The following is a 22,103-nucleotide window of genomic DNA, read 5'->3' on the forward strand; positions in this document are numbered from 1 at the left end:
TAGTAAACGTAAAAGGTCTTTTAAAACTTCTCATTTTTCAGATGAATTTTTAAATGAACATCATCATTCTGATAATGATTCCTCTGGTTCAGAGGATTCTGTTTCAGAGGTTGATGCTGATAAATCTTCATATTTATTCAAAATGGAATTTATTCGTTCTTTACTTAAAGAAGTCTTAATTGCATTAGAAATAGAGGAATCTGGTCCTCTTGATACTAAATCTAAACGTTTAAATAAGGTTTTTAAATCTCCTGTAGTTATTCCAGAAGTTTTTCCTGTCCCTGATGCTATTTCTGAAGTAATTTCCAGGGAATGGAATAATTTGGGTAATTCATTTACTCCTTCTAAACGTTTTAAGCAATTATATCCTGTGCCATCTGACAGATTAGAGTTTTGGGACAAAATCCCTAAGGTTGATGGGGCTATCTCTACTCTTGCTAAATGTACTACTATTCCTACGGCAGATAGTACTTCCTTTAAGGATCCTTTAGATAGGAAAATTGAATCCTTTCTAAGAAAAGCTTACTTATGTTCAGGTAATCTTCTTAGACCTGCTATATCTTTAGCGGATGTTGCTGCAGCTTCAACTTTTTGGTTGGAAGCTTTAGCTCAACAAGTAACAGATCATAATTCTCATAGCATTGTTAATCTTCAACATGCTAATAATTTTATTTGTGATGCCATCTTTGATATCATTAGGGTTGATGTCAGGTATATGTCTCTAGCTATTTTAGCTAGAAGAGCTTTATGGCTTAAAACTTGGAATGCTGATATGTCTTCCAAGTCAACTTTGCTTTCCCTTTCTTTCTAGGGTAATAAATTATTTGGTTCACAGTTAGATTCTATTATTTCAACTGTTACTGGGGGGAAAGGAACTTTTTTACCACAGGATAAAAAATCTAAAGGTAAATTTAGGTCTACTAATCGTTTTCGTTCCTTTCGTCACAATAAGGAACAAAAGCCTGATCCTTCCCCTACAGGAGCGGTATCAGTTTGGAAACCATCTCCAGTCTGGAATAAATCCAAGCCTTTTAGAAAGCCAAAGCCAGCTCCCAAGTCAACATGAAGGTGCGGCCCTCATTCCAGCCCAGCTGGTAGGGGGCAGATTACGATTTTTCAAAGAAATTTGGATCAATTCGATTCACAATCTTTGGATTCAGAACATTGTTTCACAAGGGTACAGAATAGGCTTCAAGATAAGGCCTCCTGCAAGAAGATTTTTTCTTTCCCGTGTCCCAGTAAATCCAGTGAAGGCTCAAGCATTTCTGAAATGTTTTTCAGATCTAGAGTTGGCTGGAGTAATTATGCCATTTCCAGTTCTGGAACAGGGGCTGGGGTTTTACTCAAATCTCTTCATTGTACCAAAGAAGGAGAATTCCTTCAGACCAGTTCTGGATTTAAAAATATTGAATCATTATGTAAGGATACCAACATTCAAAATGGTAACTATAAGGACTATTCTGCCTTTAATTCAGCAAGGGCATTATATGTCCACAATAGATTTACAGGATGCATATCTGCATATTCCAATTCATCTAGATCACTATCAGTTTCTGAGATTCTCTTTCCTAGACAAGCATTACCAGTTTGTGGCTCTGCCGTTTGGCCTAGCAACAGCTCCAAGGATTTTTACAAAGGTTCTCGGTGCCCTTCTGTCTGTAATCAGAGAGCAGGGTATTGTGGTATTTCCTTATTTGGACGATATCTTGGTACTTGCTCAGTCTTCACATTTAGCAGAATCTCATACGAAACGACTTGTATTGTTTCTTCGAGAACATGGTTGGAGGATCAATTTACCAAAAAGTTCTTTGATTCCTCAGACAAGGGTAACCTTTTTAGGTTTCCAGATAGATTCAGTGTCCATGACTCTGTCTCTGACAGACAAGAGACGTCTAAAATTGGTTTCAGCTTGTCGAAACCTTCAGTCTCAATCATTCCCTTCGGTAGCCTTATGCATGGAAATTCTAGGTCTTATGACTGCTGCATCGGACGTGATCCCGTTTGCTCGTTTTCACATGCGACCTCTTCAGCTCTGTATGCTGAACCAGTGGTGCAGGGATTATACAAAGATATCTCAATTAATATCTTTAAAACCGATTGTACGACACTCTCTGACGTGGTGGACAGACCACCATCGTTTAGTTCAGGGGGCTTCTTTTGTTCTTCCGACCTGGACTGTGATTTCAACAGATGCAAGTCTGACAGGTTGGGGAGCTGTTTGGGGGTCTCTGACAGCACAAGGGGTTTGGGAATCTCAGGAGGTGAGATTATCAATCAACATTTTGGAACTCCGTGCAATTTTCAGAGCTCTTCAGTCATGGCCTCTTCTAAAGAGAGAGTCGTTCATTTGTTTTCAGACGGACAATGTCACAACCGTGGCATATGTCAATCATCAAGGAGGGACGTATCTCGAATACTGGTATGGGCGGAATCCAGCTCCTGTCTAATTTCTGCGGTTCATATCCAAGGTATAGACAATTGGGAAGCGGATTATCTCAGTCGCCAAACGTTACATCCGGGCGAATGGTCTCTTCACCCAGAGTTATTTCTTCAGATTGTTCAAATGTGGGGACTTCCAGAAATGGATCTGATGGCTTCTCATCTAAACAAGAAACTTCCCAGGTATCTGTCCAGATCCAGGGATCCTCAGGCGGAGGCAGTGGATGCATTGTCACTTCCTTGGAAGTATCATCCTGCCTATATCTTTCCGCCTCTAGTTCTTCTTCCAAGAGTGATTTCCAAAATTCTAAAGGAGTGCTCGTTTGTTCTGCTGGTGGCTCCAGCATGGCCTCACAGGTTTTGGTATGCCTATCTTGTCCGGATGGCCACTTGCCAACCGTGGACTCTTCCATTAAGACCAGACCTTCTATCGCAAGGTCCTTTTTTTCCATCAGGATCTCAAATCCTTAAATTTGAAGGTATGGAGATTGAACGCTTGATTCTCAATCATAGAGGTTTCTCTGACTCTGTGATTAATACTATGTTACAGGCTCGTAAATCTGTCTCTAGGAAGATATATTATCGAGTCTGGAAGATTTACATTTCTTGGTGTTTTTCTCATCATTTTTCTTGGCATTCTTTTAGAATTCCTAGAATTTTACAGTTTCTTCAGGATGGTTTGGATAAAGGTTTGCCTGCAAGTTCCTTGAAAGGACAAATCTCTGCTCTTTCTGTTCTTTTCCACAGAAAGATTGCTAGTCTTCCTGATATTCATTGTTTTGTACAAGCTTTGGTTCATATAAAACCTGTTATTAAGTCAATTTCTCCTCCTTGGAGTTTGAATTTGGTTCTGGGGGCTCTTCAAGCTCCTCCGTTTGAACCTATGCATTCGCTGGACATTAAATTACTTTCTTGGAAAGTTTTGTTTCTTTTGGCCATCTCTTCTGCTAGAAGAGTTTCTGAATTATCTGCTCTTTCTTGTGAGTCTCCTTTCCTGATTTTTCATCAGGATAAGGCGCTGTTTGCGAACTTCTTTTAAATTTTTACCTAAGGTTGTGAATTCTAACAACATTAGTAGAGAAATTGTGGTTCCTTCATTATGTCCTAATCCTAAGAATTCTAAGGAAAGATCATTGCATTCTTTGGATGTAGTTAGAGCTTTGAAATATTATGTTGAAGCTACTAAAAATTTCCGAAAGACTTCTAGTCTATTTGTTATCTTTTCCGGTTCTAGGAAAGGTCAGAAGGCCTCTGCCATTTCTTTGGCGTCTTGGTTAAAGTCTTTGATTCATCATGCTTATGTCGAGTCGGGTAAAACTCTGCCTCAAAGGATTACAGCTCATTCTACTAGGTCAGTTTCTACTTCCTGGGCGTTTAGGAATGAAGCTTCGGTTGATCAGATTTGCAAAGCAGCAACTTGGTCTTCTTTGCATACTTTTACTAAATTCTACCATTTTGATGTGTTTTCTTCTTCTGAAGCAGTTTTTGGCAGAAAAGTACTTCAGGCAGCTGTTTCAGTTTGATTCTTCTGCTTATAATTTCAGTTTTTTTCATTATAAGAGTTAAACTTTGTTTTGGGTGTGGATTATTTTCAGAGGAATTGGCTGTCTTTATTTTATCCCTCCCTCTCTAGTGACTCTTGCATGGAAGATCCACATCTTGGGTATTCATTATCCCATACGTCACTAGCTCATGGACTCTTGCTAATTACATGAAAGAAAACATAATTTATGTAAGAACTTACCTGATAAATTCATTTCTTTCATATTAGCAAGAGTCCATGAGGCCCACCCTTTTTTGTGGTGGTTATGATTTTTTTGTATAAAGCACAATTATTCCAATTCCTTATTTTTTTTATGCTTTCGCACTTTTTTCTTGTCACCCCACTTCTTGGCTATGCGTTAAACTGATTTGTGGGTGTGGTGAGGGGTGTATTTATAGGCATTTTGAGGTTTGGGAAACTTTGCCCCTCCTGGTAGGAATGTATATCCCATACGTCACTAGCTCATGGACTCTTGCTAATATGAAAGAAATTAATTTATCAGGTAAGTTCTTAAATAAATTATGTTTTTTATTTGATAATTGTACTATTGTGAATCAGAATGGACCGAGGGGGCATTGCAAAATGTCACTTGTAACTTGTGTTTTGATGCCAATGTGGAACTACCAATCCCTTTCTGTTCCTCATGTATTGAGAGGACTTTAAATTACAGGGATAAACTTTTTTTTCTGAGCCAACTTTTTCTAAAGCGGATGTTGTCCAGGAAAATTAGACATTCAGCAAGCGAGGTTTCTGACGCAGTTGTTGCTATTTCAGTTTTCCCTCACAGAAGCCTAAGGAGGAGAAAAATGTAGAAGCATCTGAAGGTGAAATTTCAGATTCTGACAGTGTAATTTCTCTTGCTGATACTGAAGTTGTATCTTTCAGGTTTAAGCTAGAGCACCTCCGTCTGTTACTTAAAGAGGTTTTAGCTACATTGGACGACTGTGAATCTACAGTCGTCGTTAATCCTAAGAAATCCAGTAAGCTGAACAAATATTTTGAGGTACCCTCCTCAATAGATGTTTTTCCGGTACCAGACCGAGCTTCTGAGATCATTGCTAAGGAGTAGGAGAGCCCGAGTATACCTCTTTCCCCTTCTCCTATATTTAAAAAGATGTTTCCCATAGCCGACTCGATTAAAGAGGCTTGGCAAACGGTCCCCAAGGTGGAAGGAGCCATTTCCATCTTAGCTAAGAGAACTACTATACCCATAGAGGATAGTTATGCTTTCAAAGATCCTATGGACAAAAAATTAGAAGGGTTACTCAAAAAGATGTATGTACACCAGGGCTTACAATGGCATCCAGCTGTGTGCATTTCTGCCGCGGCATATTGGTTTGATGCGTTGTCTGACGCTATAAGGACTGAAACTCCTCTAGATGAAATCTAGGATAGGATAGAAGCTCTTAAATTGGCTAATTCCTTTATTACGGATGCTTCCTTTCAAGTTATCAAACTGGGAGCAAAGATTTTGAGTTTCTCTGTTCTAGCTCGTAGAGCCTTATGGTTAAAGCATTGGTCTGCGGATGTATCCTCTAAGTCTAAGCTTTTAGTGATTCCTTACCAGGGGAAGACCTTGTTTGGACCTGGCTTGACGGAAATAATCTCTGATACCACGGGAGGTCTTCCTCAGGATAAGAGAAACAAACAAAAGGGATGACAAAGTAATTTTCGTTCCTTTCGAAATTTCAAGGGTAATTCTTCCTCTTCCGCCTCCAAGCATGAACAGTCTAAACCTTCATGGAGACCCAATCAGTCTCGAAGTAAGGGAAAGCAATCCAATAAGCCTGCTGTTGAATCAAAGACGACATGAAGGGTCTGTCCCCGATCCGGGACCGGATCTTGTAGGGGGCAGACTTTCCATATTCGCTCAGGCTTGGGTTCAAGATGTTCAGGATCCCTGGGCAGTAGAAATAGTGTCCCAGGGATACAAACTAGAGTTCAAAAGTTTTCCTCCCAGAGGCAGGATTCTGCTTTCAAGATTATCTGCAGACCAGACAAAAAGAGAGGCGTTTAATTACGCTGTGTAGGAGACCTCTCCGACCTGGGAGTGATTGTGATTGTTCCTGTTCCGATTCAGGAACACGGTCTGGGATTTTATTCCAACCTGTTTGTGGTTCCCAAAAAAGAGGGAACCTTCAGGACAATTTTAGATCTCAAGAGTCTAAACAAATTTCTCAGAGTACCGTCCTTCAAGATGGAGACTATTCACTCCATTCTCCCCTTAGTCCAAGATGGTCAATTTATGACAACTGTGGATTTAAAGGATGCATACTTGCATGTTCGCATTCAGAGGGATCATCACAAGTTTCTAAGGTTTGCCTTTCTAGACAAACACTTCCAATTTGTGGCTCTTCCCTTCGGTCTTGCCACAGCTCCCAGAATTTTCTCAAAGGTTCTGGGTTTGCTGTTGGAGGTGCTTCGGTTACGGGGCATTGCAGTGGCACCCTATTTGGATGACATACTAGTCCAGACGCCATCCTTTCAACAAGCAAGATCTTACACGGAAATGTTATCCTTCCTGCAATCTCATGGATGGAAGGTCAATTTGGTAAAGAGTTCCTTAGTCCCAAATACAAGGGTAACTTTCTTGGGAACCATCATAGATTCCTTATCAATGAAGATTTTTCTGACAGAGGTCATGAAATCAGATTTTCGATACTTGTCTAGCTCTTCAGTCCACTCCTCGGCCATCTGGCTCAGTGCATGGAGGTAGTCGGGCTGATGGTAGCCGCAATGGGACATCATCCCGTTTGCTCGGTTTCATCTGAGACCGCTACAATTAAGCATGCTCAGACAATAGAACGGAGATTATGCGGATTTGTCTCCTTGGTTGCTTCTGGAGCAGGAGTCAAGGGACTCTCTTCAATGGTGGTTGTCTCGGGAACATCTCTCCCAGGGAACCTGCTTCTGCAGACCATCTTGGATGATTGTGACAACAGACGCCAGCCTTCTAGGATGGGGAGCATTCTGGGGCTCCCTAAAGGCTCATGGAGTTTGGACTCAGAGTCTGTTCTACCTATAAACATTCTGGAATTGAGAGCAATCTACAATGCTCTTCTGGCCTGGCCCCATTTAGCCTCGGTCCAGTTTATCAGGTTCCAGTCGGACAACATAACTTCTGTGGCTTACATCAATCATCAGGGAGGATCCAGGAGTTCCTTAGCGATGACGGAGGTAACCAAAATAATTCAGTGGGCGGAGTCCCACAGTTGTCGTCGGTCGGCGATCCACATCCCAGGAGTGGACAACTGGAGGCGGATTTCCTGAGCAGGAGGACCTTTCATCCGGAAGTGTTTTCCAAACTGATTCTAAAATGGGCCTGGCCTCGCAGGGTTTGGTATGCAGATCTGGTGGACATGTCATCTCTTCGACCATAGAGGCTTCCGTTGAGGAAGGACCTTCTACTTCAAGGGCCCTTCCGTCATCCAAATCTAGTTTCTCTGAAGCTGACTGCTTGGAGATTGAACTCTTCATTTTATCCAAGTGGGGCTTTTCAGAATCGGTCATAGAGACCATAAATCAGGCTCGTAACCTGTAACTAGAAGGATTTATTACAAGATATGGCGTAAATATCTCTATTAGTGTGAATTCAAGGGCTACTCTCGGAGTAGAATTAGGATTCCTAGAATTTTGTCTTTTCTCCAAGAAAGTTTGGAGAAAGGATTATCTGCAAGTTCCCTAAAGGGTCAAATATCTGCCTTGTCCATTTTGCTACATAAACGTCTGGCGGATGTACCAGACGTGCAATCTTTTTGTCAGGCCTTGGTCAGAATTAGGCCTGTATTTAAACCAGTTACTCCTCCTTGTTGTCTTAATTTAGTTCTTAATGTTCTTCAAAGGGCTCCGTTTGAGCCTATGCATTCCTTAGATATTAAGTTGTTATCTTGAAAAGTTTTATTTCTTGTTGCTATTTCTTCTGCCTGCAGAGTGTCAGAGCTCTCGGCATTGCAGTATGAATCTCCTTATCTGATTTTTCATTCAGATAAAGTGGTCTTACGTACTAAATTAGGTTTTCTTCCTAAGGTTGTTTCTGATCGGAACATTAATCAGGATATTGTTGTTCCTTCCTTGTGTCCTAATCTTTCCTATCAGAAGGAATGGCTTCTGCACAATCTGGACGTGATTTGTGCCTTAAAATTTTACCTGCAGGATTTTCGTCAGTCTTCTGCTTTGTTTGTGGTTTTCTCAGGAAAATGTAAGGGGCAGAAAGCTACGGCTACTTCTTTCTTTTTGGCTGAAGAGTATAATATGTTTTGCATATGAGACCGCTGGACAGCAACCTTCAGAGAGAGTTACGGCTCATTTCACGAGGGCTGTTGCTTCCTCATGGGCATTCAATAATGAAGCTTCTGTGGAACAGATTTGCAAGGCTGCAACTTGGTCTTCTCTTCAAACATTTTCAAATTTCTACAAATTTGACACTTTGCCTCGGCTGAGGCTGCTTTTGGGAGAAAGGTTCTTCAAGCAGTGGTGCCTTCCGTTTAGGTTCCCTGTCTTGTCCGTCCCTTATCTTTGTACTCTAGCTTGGGTATTGATTCCCAATAGTAATTAAGATAATCCGTGGACTCATCGTGTCATTAAAAAGAGAATTAATGAATACCTGATAAATTTAATTATTTTTTTAAACGATGAGTCCACGGCCCGCCTTGTCCTGAAGACAGGTTGATGTTTATTATAAACTTCAGACACCTCTGCACCTTGTTGCTTCCTTTCTCTCCTATACTTAGGTCGAATGACTGGGGTGGGAGTGAGGGGAGGTGATATTTAACAGCTTTTGCTGTGGTGCTCTTTGCCGCCTCCTGCTGACCAGTAGGTGAATATCCCAATAGTAATTAAGATGATCCGTGGACTCATCGTGTCAAAAAAGAAAAACATTTATCAAGTAAGCATAAATTTTCTTTTCTCCTCCTTCTAATGATGAGCCATCTTTATCTCTGACTCCAAAAGTCAGAAATGTAGGAAACCCTCCTTCTCGCTTACTGTATCACACTAACAGTGAGTGATTTTAGGGTTTCCAAATTTATGTAGAGCTTGGCCAGAGGGATATATATAAATAAAAAAAGTTTTTTTATTAACCCCTTAACGACCAGCATCATTATGCCCTTAATGACCAGCGGCGTACCCTGTACGTCTCTGCGGCCCTAGGCTTCTCTTTGCCGCGATCTCGCTCAAAATAGCGAGATCACGCTATTTCTGCATGCACCACGAGTGGGGCACTGAAGAAATAGACTTGCAGACTTACCGATGCAGAGGGGGCCGCTCGGCCAAACTACACTGAATAAAGAAAAAAAAAAGCGTCATTGAGGGGGGAGTAGGGGCAATGAAGGGGATCCCATGTGGGATCCGTTAACGGAAAGTGATCTAGGAGGGGGAGGCTGGTAGGGTATTGAGGGGGGGGGGGCAGCTACACTACAGAAAAAAATGGTCTTATACTTAAAAAAAAAAAAAAAAAGAAGACAGACAGCTGCCAGTACCTAAGATGGCATCAAATAGGTGGAGGGCGGAGGGTTAGGGTGTTTTTTTTTTTGGGGGGGGGGATCAGGGAGGTTGGGTGGTTAGGGGGGAACCCACACTGCAGCAAATATATTTAAAAAAAAAAAAAAAAAAGGCTTATTTTCATACTGGCAGACTTTCTGCCAGTACTTAAAGGGACAGTCAAGTAAAAAAAAAAAAAAACTCATGATTTAAATAGGGCATGTCATTTTAAACAACTTTCCAATTTACTTTTATTTCCAAATTTTTCTTTGTTCTTTTGGTATTCTTAGTTGAAAGCTAAATCTAAGAGGTATATATGCTAATTTCTTAGACCTTGAAGGCCACCTCTAATCTGAAAGCATTTTGACAGTTTACCACTAGAGGGTGTTAGTTCATGTGTTTCATATAGATAACATTGAGCTCAGGCAGGTGAAGCTCCTAAGAGCAAGCACTGATTGGCTAAAAATTCAAGTCTGTCAAAAGAACTTAAATAAGGGGGCAGTTTGCAGAGTAATAGATACGAGGTATTCACAGAGGTAAAAAGTATATTATTATAACTTTGTTGGTTATGCAAAATTGGGGAATGGGTAATAAAGGGATTATCTACCTTTTTAAACAACAAAAATTCTCATGTTTACTGTCCCTTTAAGATGGCGGTGGCAATTGTGAGGTGGGTTAGGGAAGAGAGCTGTTTGAGGGGGGGGCAGGGAGGGATTAAGAGGTGGGATGTGTCAGGTGGGAGGCTGATCTCTTCACCAAAGTGATGGTAAAGTTGACTAGTTTCCTTGCAATTTCCACAAAGCTTATTCGTTTTTGACACTAGTCGCTAAGTTTTTCAACCTTCAAAATTAATTTCAGTAATACCTCGTAATCTTTTATTAATTGTCTCCTACTGTTCCTAGCTCCTCCCATCTGCCATTTCCTGGTTATAAATTGCATTCACATAGTGAGCGGTCCCACCCACTCCTACGTCACAAATCAAGGCTCGCTCCCATGAGATAAATTGTGTGCCAGTTAAAAAAAACTTGCATAATTTGCACTGTGAGCGATTCAGGTACTTACTAAAACAAAAGCTGCCTGCAATCTACACTGATGAGCTTGTCTGTATGGTTCCGCCGATGACGATTACGTAGCAAGGGATTCCCATAATAACACGCATGCGCAAAACGGGAGCGTGCATGGTGTTACAGGCAAGGAAAAATACAATGGCGCATGCGCTTTAAGTTAAGTGGGAGGATTACAGAGTCACGGCTGCCTAACGGCCTAATTTTCAACTGGACAAAAAAAAAACGTGACACAAATGTGTTTTTTTTTTTTTTTTTTACGGGTTGAATAATTGTTGAATAAAAGGGTACTAAATAAAGCTTATAAATTGATTTAGAGATGATAATATAAAAAACGATGAATGAAACTAATATTTATTTTGATCAATTAGTTTAATAGTTGATTGTTAATTCTGTAACTTTACCATCACTTTAAGCTAAAATTAACCCTACAAGCTACCTTCACTGCTGGGCATAATACAAGTGTGGTGCGCAGCAGCATTTAGCAGCCTTCTAATTACCAAAAAGCAATGCCAAATCCATATATGTCTGCTATTTCTGAACAAAGGGTATCCCAGAGAAGCATTTACCACCATTTGTGCCATGATTGCACAAGCTGTTTGTTAATCGTTTTAGTGAGAAACCTAAATTTGTGAAAAAGTTAACTTTTTTTTTTTATTAGATCGCATTTGGCGGCGAAATGGTGGCATGAAATATACCAAAATGGTCCTAGATCAATACTTTGGGTTGTCTACTAAAAAATATATATATATATAGTTTTGATAGGTAAATATAAAAAAGCCTCTATTTCTGTTTAAATGTAGTGATGGCAAAAATGCTAAAAATACTCTGGTCTTTTGGGGAAGTTTTTGTCAGAAATGCCGGTCCTTAAGGGGGTAAGGACAATAAAAAATAAACAAACAAATGATCTAAAAATGAGATTATTTCACTGCGGTTAAAACATAAAGTAAGTTTCTCCAACATAGGTGTGTCCGGTCCACGGCGTCATCCTTACTTGTGGGATATTCTCTTCCCCAACAGGAAATGGCAAAGAGCCCAGCAAAGCTGGTCACATGATCCCTCCTAGGCTCCGCCTACCCCAGTCATTCTCTTTGCCGTTGTACAGGCAACATCTCCACGGAGATGGCTTAGAGTTTTTTAGTGTTTAACTGTAGTTTTTTAATTATTCAATCAAGAGTTTGTTATTTTGAAATAGTGCTGGTATGTACTATTTACTCAGAAACAGAAAAGAGATGAAGATTTCTGTTTGTATGAGGAAAATGATTTTAGCAACCGTAACTAAAATCCATGGCTGTTCCACACAGGACTGTTGAGAGCAATTAACTTCAGTTGGGGGAACAGTGTGCAGTCTCTTGCTGCTTGAGGTATGACACATTCTAACAAGACGATGTAATGCTGGAAGCTGTCATTTTCCCTATGGGATCCGGTAAGCCATATTTATTACGATCGTAAATAAGGGCTTTACAAGGGCTTATTTAGACTGTAGACTTTTCTGGGCTAAATCGATTCATTATTAGCACATATTTAGCCTTGAGGAATCATTTTATCTGGGTATTTTGATATAATTATATCGGCAGGCACTGTATTAGACACCTTATTTCTTAGGGGCTTTCCCAAAGCATAAGCAGAGTCTCATTTTCGCGCCGGTGTGGCGCACTTGTTTTTGAGAGGCATGGCATGCAGTCGCATGTGAGAGGAGCTCTGATACTTAGAAAAGACTTTCTGAAGGCGTCATTTGGTATCGTATTCCCCTTTGGGCTTGGTTGGGTCTCAGCAAAGCAGATACCAGGGACTGTAAAGGGGTTAAAGCTTATAACGGCTCCGGTTCCGTTATTTTAAGGGTTAAAGCTTCCAAATTTGGTGTGCAATATTTTTAAGGCTTTAAGACACTGTGGTGAAAATTTTGTGATTTTTGAACAATTCCTTCATGTTTTTTCGCAATTGCAGTAACAAAGTGTGTTCAGTTTAAAATTTAAAGTGACAGTAACGGTTTTATTTTAAAACGTTTTTTTGTACTTTCTTATCAAGTTTATGCCTGTTTAACATGTCTGAACTACCAGATAGACTGTGTTCTGAATGTGGGGAAGCCAGAATTCCTATTCATTTAAATAAATGTGATTTATGTGATAATGACAATGATGCCCAAGATGATTCCTCAAGTGAGGGGAGTAAGCATGGTACTGCATCATTCCCTCCTTCGTCTACACGAGTCTTGCCCACTCAGGAGGCCCCTAGTACATCTAGCGCGCCAATACTCCTTACTATGCAACAATTAACGGCTGTAATGGATAATTCTGTCAAAAACATTTTAGCCAAAATGAAACCTTGTCAGCGTAAGCGTGGCTGCTCTGTTTTAGTTACTGGAGAGCATGACGACGCTGATATTAATATCTCTGAAGGGCCCCTAATCCAGTTTGAGGGGGCCAGGGAGGTTTTGTCTGAGGGAGAAATTACTGATTCAGGGAACATTTCTCATCAGGCTGAATCTGATGTGATTACATTTAAATTTAAGTTGGAACATCTCCGCATTTTGCTTAAGGAGGTATTATCCACTCTGGATGATTGTGAAAAGTTGGTCATTCCAGAGAAACTATGTAAAATGGACAAGTTCCTAGAGGTGCCGGGGCTCCCAGAAGCTTTTCCTATACCCAAGCGGGTGGCGGACATTGTTAATAAAGAATGGGAAAGGCCCGGTATTCCTTTCGTCCCTCCCCCCATATTTAAAAAATTGTTTCCTATGGTCGACCCCAGAAAGGACTTATGGCAGTCAGTCCCCAAGGTCGAGGGAGCGGTTTCTACTTTAAACAAACGCACCACTATACCCATAGAGGATAGTTGTGCTTTCAAAGATCCTATGGATAAAAAATTAGAAGGTTTGCTTAAAAAGATGTTTGTTCAGCAGGGTTACCTTCTACAACCCATTTCATGCATTGTCCCTGTCACTACAGCTGCATATTTCTGGTTTGATGAACTGATTAAGGTGCTCGATAGTGATTCTCCTCCTTATGAGGAGATTATGGACAGAATCAATGCTCTCAAATTGGCTAATTCTTTCACTCTAGACGCCACTTTGCAAGTGGCTAGGTTAGCGGCTAAGAATTCTGGGTTTGCTATTGTGGCGCGCAGAGCGCTTTGGTTGAAATCTTGGTCGGCTGATGCGTCTTCCAAGAACAAGTTACTAAACATTCCTTTCAAGGGGAAAACGCTGTTTGGCCCTGACTTGAAAGAGATTATCTCTGATATCACTGGGGGTAAGGGCCACGCCCTTCCTCAGGATAGGCCTTTCAAGGCAAAAAATAGACCTAATTTTCGTCCCTTTCGTAAAAACGGACCAGCCCAAAGTGCTACGTCCTCTAAGCAAGAGGGTAATACTTCTCAAGCCAAGCCAGCTTGGAGACCAATGCAAGGCTGGAACAAGGGAAAGCAGGCCAAGAAACCTGTCACTGCTACCAAGACAGCATGAAATATTGGCCCCCGATCCGGGACCGGATCTGGTGGGGGGCAGACTCTCTCTCTTCGCTCAGGCTTGGGCAAGAGATGTTCTGGATCCTTGGGCGCTAGAAATAGTCTCCCAGGGTTATCTTCTGGAATTCAAGGGACTTCCCCCAAGGGGGAGGTTCCACAGGTCTCAGTTGTCTTCAGACCACATAAAAAGACAGGCGTTCTTACATTGTGTAGAAGACCTGTTAAAAATGGGAGTGATTCATCCTGTTCCATTAAGAGAACAAGGGACGGGGTTCTACTCCAATCTGTTCATAGTTCCCAAAAAAGAGGGAACGTTCAGACCAATCTTAGATCTCAAGATCTTAAACAAATTTCTCAAGGTCCCATCTTTCAAGATGGAAACCATTCGAACTATCCTTCCTTCCATCCAGGAAGGTCAATTCATGACCACGGTGGATTTAAAGGATGCGTATCTACATATTCCTATCCACAAGGAACATCATCGGTTCCTAAGGTTTGCATTCCTGGACAAACATTACCAGTTTGTGGCGCTTCCTTTCGGATTAGCCACTGCTCCAAGGATTTTCACAAAGGTACTAGGGTCCCTTCTAGCGGTACTAAGACCAAAGGGCATTGCAGTAGTACCTTACCTGGACGACATTCTGATTCAAGCGTCGTCCCTCCCTCGAGCAAAGGCTCACACGGACATCGTCCTGGCCTTTCTCAGATCTCACGGCTGGAAAGTGAACGTGGAAAAGAGTTCTCTATCCCCGTCAACAAGGGTTCCCTTCTTGGGAACAATTATAGACTCCTCAGAAATGAGGATTTTTCTAACAGAGGCCAGAAAGTCAAAGCTTCTGGACTCTTGTCGGATACTTCATTCCGTTCCTCTTCCTTCCGTAGCTCAGTGCATGGAAGTGATCGGGTTGATGGTAGCGGCAATGGACATAGTTCCTTTTGCGCGCATTCATCTAAGACCATTACAACTGTGCATGCTCAGTCAGTGGAATGGGGACTATACAGACTTGTCTCCAAAGATACAAGTAAATCAGAGGACCAGAGACTCACTCCGTTGGTGGCTGTCCCTGGACAACCTGTCACGAGGGATGACATTCCGCAGACCAGAGTGGGTCATTGTCACGACCGACGCCAGTCTGATGGGCTGGGGCGCGGTCTGGGGATCCCTGAAAGCTCAGGGTCTTTGGTCTCGGGAAGAATCTCTTCTACCGATAAATATTCTGGAACTGAGAGCGATATTCAATGCTCTCAAGGCTTGGCCTCCGCTAGCGAGGACCAAGTTCATTCGGTTTCAATCAGACAACATGACGACTGTTGCGTACATCAACCATCAGGGGGGAACAAGGAGTTCCCTAGCGATGGAAGAAGTGACCAAGATTATTCTATGGGCGGAGTCTCACTCCTGCCACCTGTCTGCTATCCACATCCCGGGAGTGGAAAATTGGGAAGCGGATTTTCTGAGTCGTCAGACATTGCATCCGGGGGAGTGGGAACTCCATCCGGAAATCTTTGCCCAAGTCACTCAACTATGGGGCATTCCAGACATGGATCTGATGGCCTCTCGTCAGAACTTCAAAGTTCCTTGCTACGGGTCCAGATCCAGGGATCCCAAGGCGGCTCTAGTGGATGCACTAGTAGCACCTTGGACCTTCAAACTAGCTTATGTGTTCCCGCCGTTTCCTCTCATCCCCAGGCTGGTAGCCAGGATCAATCAGGAGAGGGCGTCGGTGATCTTGATAGCTCCTGCGTGGCCACGCAGGACTTGGTATGCAGATCTGGTGAATATGTCATCGGCTCCACCTTGGAAGCTACCTTTGAGACGAGACCTTCTTGTTCAGGGTCCGTTCGAACATCCGAATCTGGTTTCACTCCAGCTGACTGCTTGGAGATTGAACGCTTGATTTTATCGAAGCGAGGTTTCTCAGATTCTGTTATCGATACTCTTGTTCAGGCCAGAAAGCCTGTAACTAGAAAGATTTACCACAAAATTTTGAAAAAATATATCTGTTGGTGTGAATCTAAAGGATTCCCTTGGGACAAGGTTAAGATTCCTAGGATTCTATCCTTCCTTCAAGAAGGATTGGAAAAAGGATTATCGGCAAGTTCCCTGAAGGGACAGATTTCTGCCTTGTCGGTGTTACTTCACAAAAAACTGGCAGCTGTGCCAGATGTTCAAGCCTTTGTTCAGGCTCTGGTTAGAATCAAGCCTGTTTACAAACCTTTGACTCCTCCTTGGAGTCTCAATTTAGTTCTTTCAGTTCTTCAGGGGGTTCCGTTTGAACCCTTACATTCCGTTGATATTAAGTTATTATCTTGGAAAGTTTTGTTTTTAGTTGCAATTTCTTCTGCTAGAAGAGTTTCAGAATTATCTGCTCTGCAGTGTTCTCCTCCTTATCTGGTGTTCCATGCAGATAAGGTGGTTTTACGTACTAAACCTGGTTTTCTTCCAAAAGTTGTTTCTAACAAAAACATTAACCAGGAGATTATCGTACCTTCTCTGTGTCCGAAACCAGTTTCAAAGAAGGAACGCTTGTTGCACAATTTGGATGTTGTTCGCGCTCTAAAATTCTATTTAGATGCTACAAAGGATTTTAGACAAACATCTTCCTTGTTTGTTGTTTACTCAGGTAAAAGGAGAGGTCAAAAAGCAACTTCTACCTCTCTCTCTTTTTGGATTAAAAGCATCATCAGATTGGCTTACGAGACTGCCGGACGGCAGCCTCCCGAGAGAATCACAGCTCATTCCACTAGGGCTGTGGCTTCCACATGGGCCTTCAAGAACGAGGCTTCTGTTGATCAGATATGTAGGGCAGTGACTTGGTCTTCACTGCACACTTTTACCAAATTTTACAAGTTTGATACTTTTGCTTCTTCTGAGGCTATTTTTGGGAGAAAGGTTTTGCAAGCCGTGGTGCCTTCCATTTAGGTGACCTGATTTGCTCCCTCCCTTCATCCGTGTCCTAAAGCTTTGGTATTGGTTCCCACAAGTAAGGATGACGCCGTGGACCGGACACACCTATGTTGGAGAAAACAGAATTTATGTTTACCTGATAAATTTCTTTCTCCACGGGTGTGTCGGGCCCACGGCCCGCCCTGGTTTTTTAATCAGGTCTGATAATTTATTTTCTTTAACTACAGTCACCACGGTACCATATGGTTTCTCCTATGCTATTATTCCTCCTTAACGTCGGTCGAATGACTGGGGTAGGCGGAGCCTAGGAGGGATCATGTGACCAGCTTTGCTGGGCTCTTTGCCATTTCCTGTTGGGGAAGAGAATATCCCACAAGTAAGGATGACGCCGTGGACCGGACACACCGTTGGAGAAAGAAATTTATCAGGTAAACATAAATTCTGTTTTTCTTCTTAAACTGGGAGAGTCCACAGCTGCATTCATTACTTTTGGGAATTCAGAACATGGCCACCAGGAGGAGGCAAAGACACCCCAGCCAAAGGCTTAAATACCTCCCCCACTTCTCTCATCCCCCAGTCATTCTTTGTCTTTCGTCACAGGAGGTTTGCAGAGAAGTGTCTGAAGATTAAAGATAGTCTCTTATGGTGGGTAGTGCTCTTCTAAATGGGACTGGTGTTTTAAGTAATCCTGTCAGCCTCTCTGTGAAAGCATGGATGAATTTTAGAGTCCAGAGATGCAGGGAGAGTCTTTCTGCGAACCATCGCGATTCATGTTAACAGCTCCTTTGCAATCAGCGTTGATGAGTTTCACTGCCTGCTTTCTTCACTCAAGTACATGTCAGAAGCGAGGCTACCATCTGTCACACTTAAAGGGATGTGTTCCTGTTCCACTGCATATATTCTGGTAAGATCATTTCATTTTACTTTGATGTGTGAATGTAATGTAAACAAAGAAGTCAGGGTCTCAGTGGGACTCCTTTATCTTTATGGAATCAAGTGTTAATAGCTCCTGATGGGGGTATTGAGAACAGGGTGGACTTTAATCCATGTTTTTTATGTGATTCTGTCTGCTAATGTGTAGTGACGTGTGGGCTCGTGGCCATATTGAAACATAACAGCTTTTTTTTGTCAGGCTGTGCGGCTCTTGTGGCCATGGCTCGGGTAATCCATGCCCATCAGTTATGTTTCCGAATGCTACTTTAGAGTGCTCTCTTCTCCCGCATCAGGGAACTTAGAGTCCGCCGAGCCATCCGCTCCTGGGGATCCTACATCCCGTGACGCACGTGCCCTAGAACCCTCCTTAGCTACATAAGCAGGTCTCTCTAATGCCGATACCCTTTCTACAGAAGGCGGCTTGTTTCCTCCAGAGGTTACGGCGCGGCTCTGCATGGCCATATCTATGGCGTTGGCACATTTAGAACTTCATTGGAGGGAGGTGATGAGATATTGTCCGTGTTCTGTTAACCAGGGCTCGTCAGGCGTGGTATCGTCTGGGTCAGATCAGCCATCTGGGGAAGCGGTTTCCTCTGAAGTTTCAGGGGCCCAGCCCTCGGGGTCGGGGTCGTCAGTTGACCCAGCGGAGGGAAGTCTTGCTTTTCATTATAGACTGGCGCGCCTTCGTGTCCTTCTGCGGCATACTTTGGCGGTGCTAAGGGATCCCAATCCTAATGGGTTGATGGATCCTCGGTCTTCTGTTCCAGACAGCAAGCTGGGTTAGATGTGGGGGGATGAAGTAGATCTCCTTGTCTCCAATTTACTTTCTTTTTTGGGTATCTTATTCCAGTTCTGAGCTTCGGGAGAATGGGGTCTCTGATTGGCTGGTCTTGTTAGTGTGCCCATTCTTCTTGGACTTTCACCTGTGGGTGCTGTCTTCTTTTTCTTTGATCCAGTTAGGATGTATTTTATTGCTTTTTGAGAAGCTCATGTCTGTCATAATTTTTCCGTTGGGAAACATTTCTTCTCTGGTATTTGATACTAGCGATTTTGTGGTCGCTTGGGCACTTCAGCAGAAGTTGCATGTTAAGGTGTTAGTACATTGTTATGTCTATATTTCCTTTTGTCGATTCCTATTGGGGTTTCGATTTTTCTTTGGCCTGGGTCAGTTCTGAGTGCCCTATGTAGCAGGCTGGTCCTGGTCGGGCACTATTTTCTGTTCCTTAAGGTCTATATCATCCACGTGGTGCCGGTATAACTGGCTGTCATGGTTGGGTGGTGAGTTGCTCACTGTTTGAGGAGTTCGTTTTACTCTGGTTTCTCTTCAAATCGAATAAAGCTTTCGCCTTTGCTAAAGCTTTCTGTGGAGAGGATCATCCATGAGTTTTAATACTTTTTTGAGGCTCTGCCCCTTGCAGGGCTAAAACATGGTAGAGAAGGCCTTTCGTTCCTAGACGTCAGGCTGGTTCTCGTTTCTTCTTTGGGGTTGGTCATCAGAGGGATTGTACTCAGTCCTCATTGTCCTGTTCCTGATTGTCGGTGGGGTTCCAGAAGCGGATCCTGCTAAAGATTACTCTGGGGGTTCCGGAGGTCCCTTGGCTTCGGAGCTAGGGTTTTCCATTCCCAATGGGACTGGAGGTTTTGACATCTGCGGTACCAGGTTGGGGCGATTTTTGTCCCCTCTATGGTATTCTGATTGAATGTATTTTTTGAGGCCTTGATGATGGTAACTCCTTAAAGGGGTCACGGTGTCTTCTTTTTTCCCCTTCTTGGGGCTGGTTGGGGGGTCCTCTGTTTGGGAAGTTTGGGCATTTACGGCCTTTGCCTTGCTCCTACTGTTTCTCGTCTGCTCCCATGTTTTGGAGCTCTGGAGAATGCGTTTTGTCTGGATATCTAGTTTTGAGCTTCAACTCTGGGATGTTGTCCCTCGAGCCTTTAGGAGGTATGCTCTCTGTCTCTGGGATGCTTAGCAAACGTCCAGTGTTTTATGGACTTTTGGATGTGGCTGTGGTTGCATCCCCTTGGGTACAGGTTCTCCGTATGAGGTATCCCTATAGCTGGTTGGGGGGTCATCTGTTTGGTTAGTTTGGGCATTTACAGCCTTTTTCTTCCTCCTACTGTTTCTCGTCTGCTCCCATGTTTTGGGGCTGTGGAGAATGCGTTTTGTCTGTTTTTTCCTGGAGCTGCCCTTACTTAAGATGTCTCGGTTTTATCTGTCACTCGATAGGAATTGTGAGGCTCGTTCATCGTTAATTCCTTGATTTGTGGGGTTTTCCGGGAGTTTGATCCTGAAGGGATCTGGATATCTAGTTTTGAGCTCTAACTCTGGGTGTTGTCCCTCGAGCATTTAGGAGATATGCTCTCTGTCTCTGGGATGCTTAGCAAACATCCAGTGTTTATGGACCTTTGGATGTGGCTGTGGTTGCATCTCCTTGGGTACAGGTTCTCCGTATGAGGTATCCCTATAGTTCCTCAGGGGTTACTACCTTGTAGCTGGCTCCGGTTTCCCCGATGTCCGGTTTTCCGGACATGTCTTGGCTATCTCACCGAATCTCTTAGATGGGTTTTGGGCGGTTCAGTCCTTCCGGTTCTGAGACTTCCACTTGCCCTTTCAGGGGTTTTTGTTTTTCTCTTATCGGAGACTTGGAAATAGCCTGATGGGCAGTTTGGTTGCCTACCAAGCGGGAGAGTGCAGTCGCAATCTGTTGCAGCTATTTGCACCTTAAATGTGTGCTCAATGGCTGTTTGTCTTTTTTCTGGACCGGCTGTTGCAGCCGGATGGTTCATCTACAATTGGTATTGGCTTTGCCGTCGGTCTGCTGCCACACACTCCTTGCCTGTGGGCGGGTGAGCGGTTATATTTGGCTTTCTCCTCCCCCTAGGAAGAGTGGGGCATACCCACCTAGTGTCCCGGAGGTCTTCCTCTGTTCAGGGGGTTCCCCCTGTCTTGCATGCAGGATTTCATGAAGGGTTGGATTCTGGTATTGTGCAGTCACTGTTGTTTCAATGTAGTCTCTTTTGCCTGGGACTGTCCCTTTTTGTAGGGTAAGGATCTGTGTCTGGATCCTGGAACCCAAGCTCGTCCTATGTTCTGTCATAGCTTAGTTGGTTAGCATGCCAGTCTTGTTAGCAAATGGTGGAGTTTACTCTACCCATTGGTACCGTTCAATTTAGTTCCCCTCCTTTTTCCTTACTGAGGATCTGGGCGGTCTGGGGATGCACGCTGGGTGAGGGATGAGTTCTACCTTGTCTCTCTAGGTTTCCAGGGTTGGGAAGTTACATGGTCCCTTGGACTTCTGTTCAGATAATGGTAGAGGTTTTTTCCTCCCTTCTCTTTGTTCGGTTGTTGGAGTTCGTTCTCTATGCGTTATTTTTGAGGACAAGTGGTATACTTTTACAAAGTGTTAAACCAGCATAGTAGGTAATTACATTGTTTCTGATATCATAGCTTATGTGAAGGAAAGTCCAGTCCTCCTCTTTTTTTTTTTTTTTTTTCTTTTTTTTTTAGGGAAAAGAAAAATTACATCTCGTGGTTCAAATAAAATACAGATAGAAATTAAATTGTAGGAAGGTGGAAATGTAGCATACCAGAGTATTTTACATCATCAAAATTTCCAGCAAAACCTTGGCTAATATTTTCATTTTTAACAAATAGTTATACATGTGTTAGATGATTAACGTTTTTAGCAACTGTTTCTAGCTCATAGAATAATACTATATAGCTGAGTAAAGATTGAAATACATACATCTGACATTATGTAACTTGTGCCCCACAAGTGATAAGAGTATATTATATAGCTCAGTGATATTTTTAATAAGAAAGCTAACTATAGATTTTCATCAGTGTGTTAAAAATAACAATCTCATTGAGATCTAGTGGAGAATGTGTTTTCTTAGTTTGTGGTAAAATATGGCATGTCTGATTTGTTATGGGCTGTATATTTCCTCACCTACGCCACTGCGGCCGTCAGCCGCGAGGGAGGCTATAGAATAAACCTGTAGTCTGAGTGCCATTAAAATTATAAACAATACATTTTATGAACATGGTTTGCTATAAGTCTAAATAATATTGCATATTAAATTAATACTGTTGTACATATCTTTTCTTCTCGGCTAATTAAATTGTTAGCTTATAACAGAAGTAGTAAGGACGCTACTAACTTAGCTCAAAACATAACTGAACATCATTTAACGTTTAATAACCTGAACCTCTAAGTAAAAGATCCATAGGTACAGGAGCTTTACTGAAATGCTATCCGACATTATAAATTGC

General features: G+C 42.5%; 1 protein-coding gene and 1 non-coding gene across 4 annotated transcripts in view; both read left to right on the top strand.

The window, feature by feature from the left end:
• SFSWAP (splicing factor SWAP) overlaps nucleotides 1-22,103 on the top strand; it is a 589,383-nt gene that overhangs the window by 348,384 nt on the left and 218,896 nt on the right. The window lies entirely within an intron of this gene.
• LOC128650606 (U5 spliceosomal RNA) lies at nucleotides 19,139-19,252 on the top strand. The gene has a single exon (XR_008400886.1). It is a non-coding gene; the product is annotated as a U5 spliceosomal RNA (small nuclear RNA).

The sequence above is a fragment of the Bombina bombina genome, chromosome 2 (genome assembly GCF_027579735.1).
Source record: "Bombina bombina isolate aBomBom1 chromosome 2, aBomBom1.pri, whole genome shotgun sequence".
NCBI classification, from domain to species: domain Eukaryota; kingdom Metazoa; phylum Chordata; class Amphibia; order Anura; family Bombinatoridae; genus Bombina; species Bombina bombina.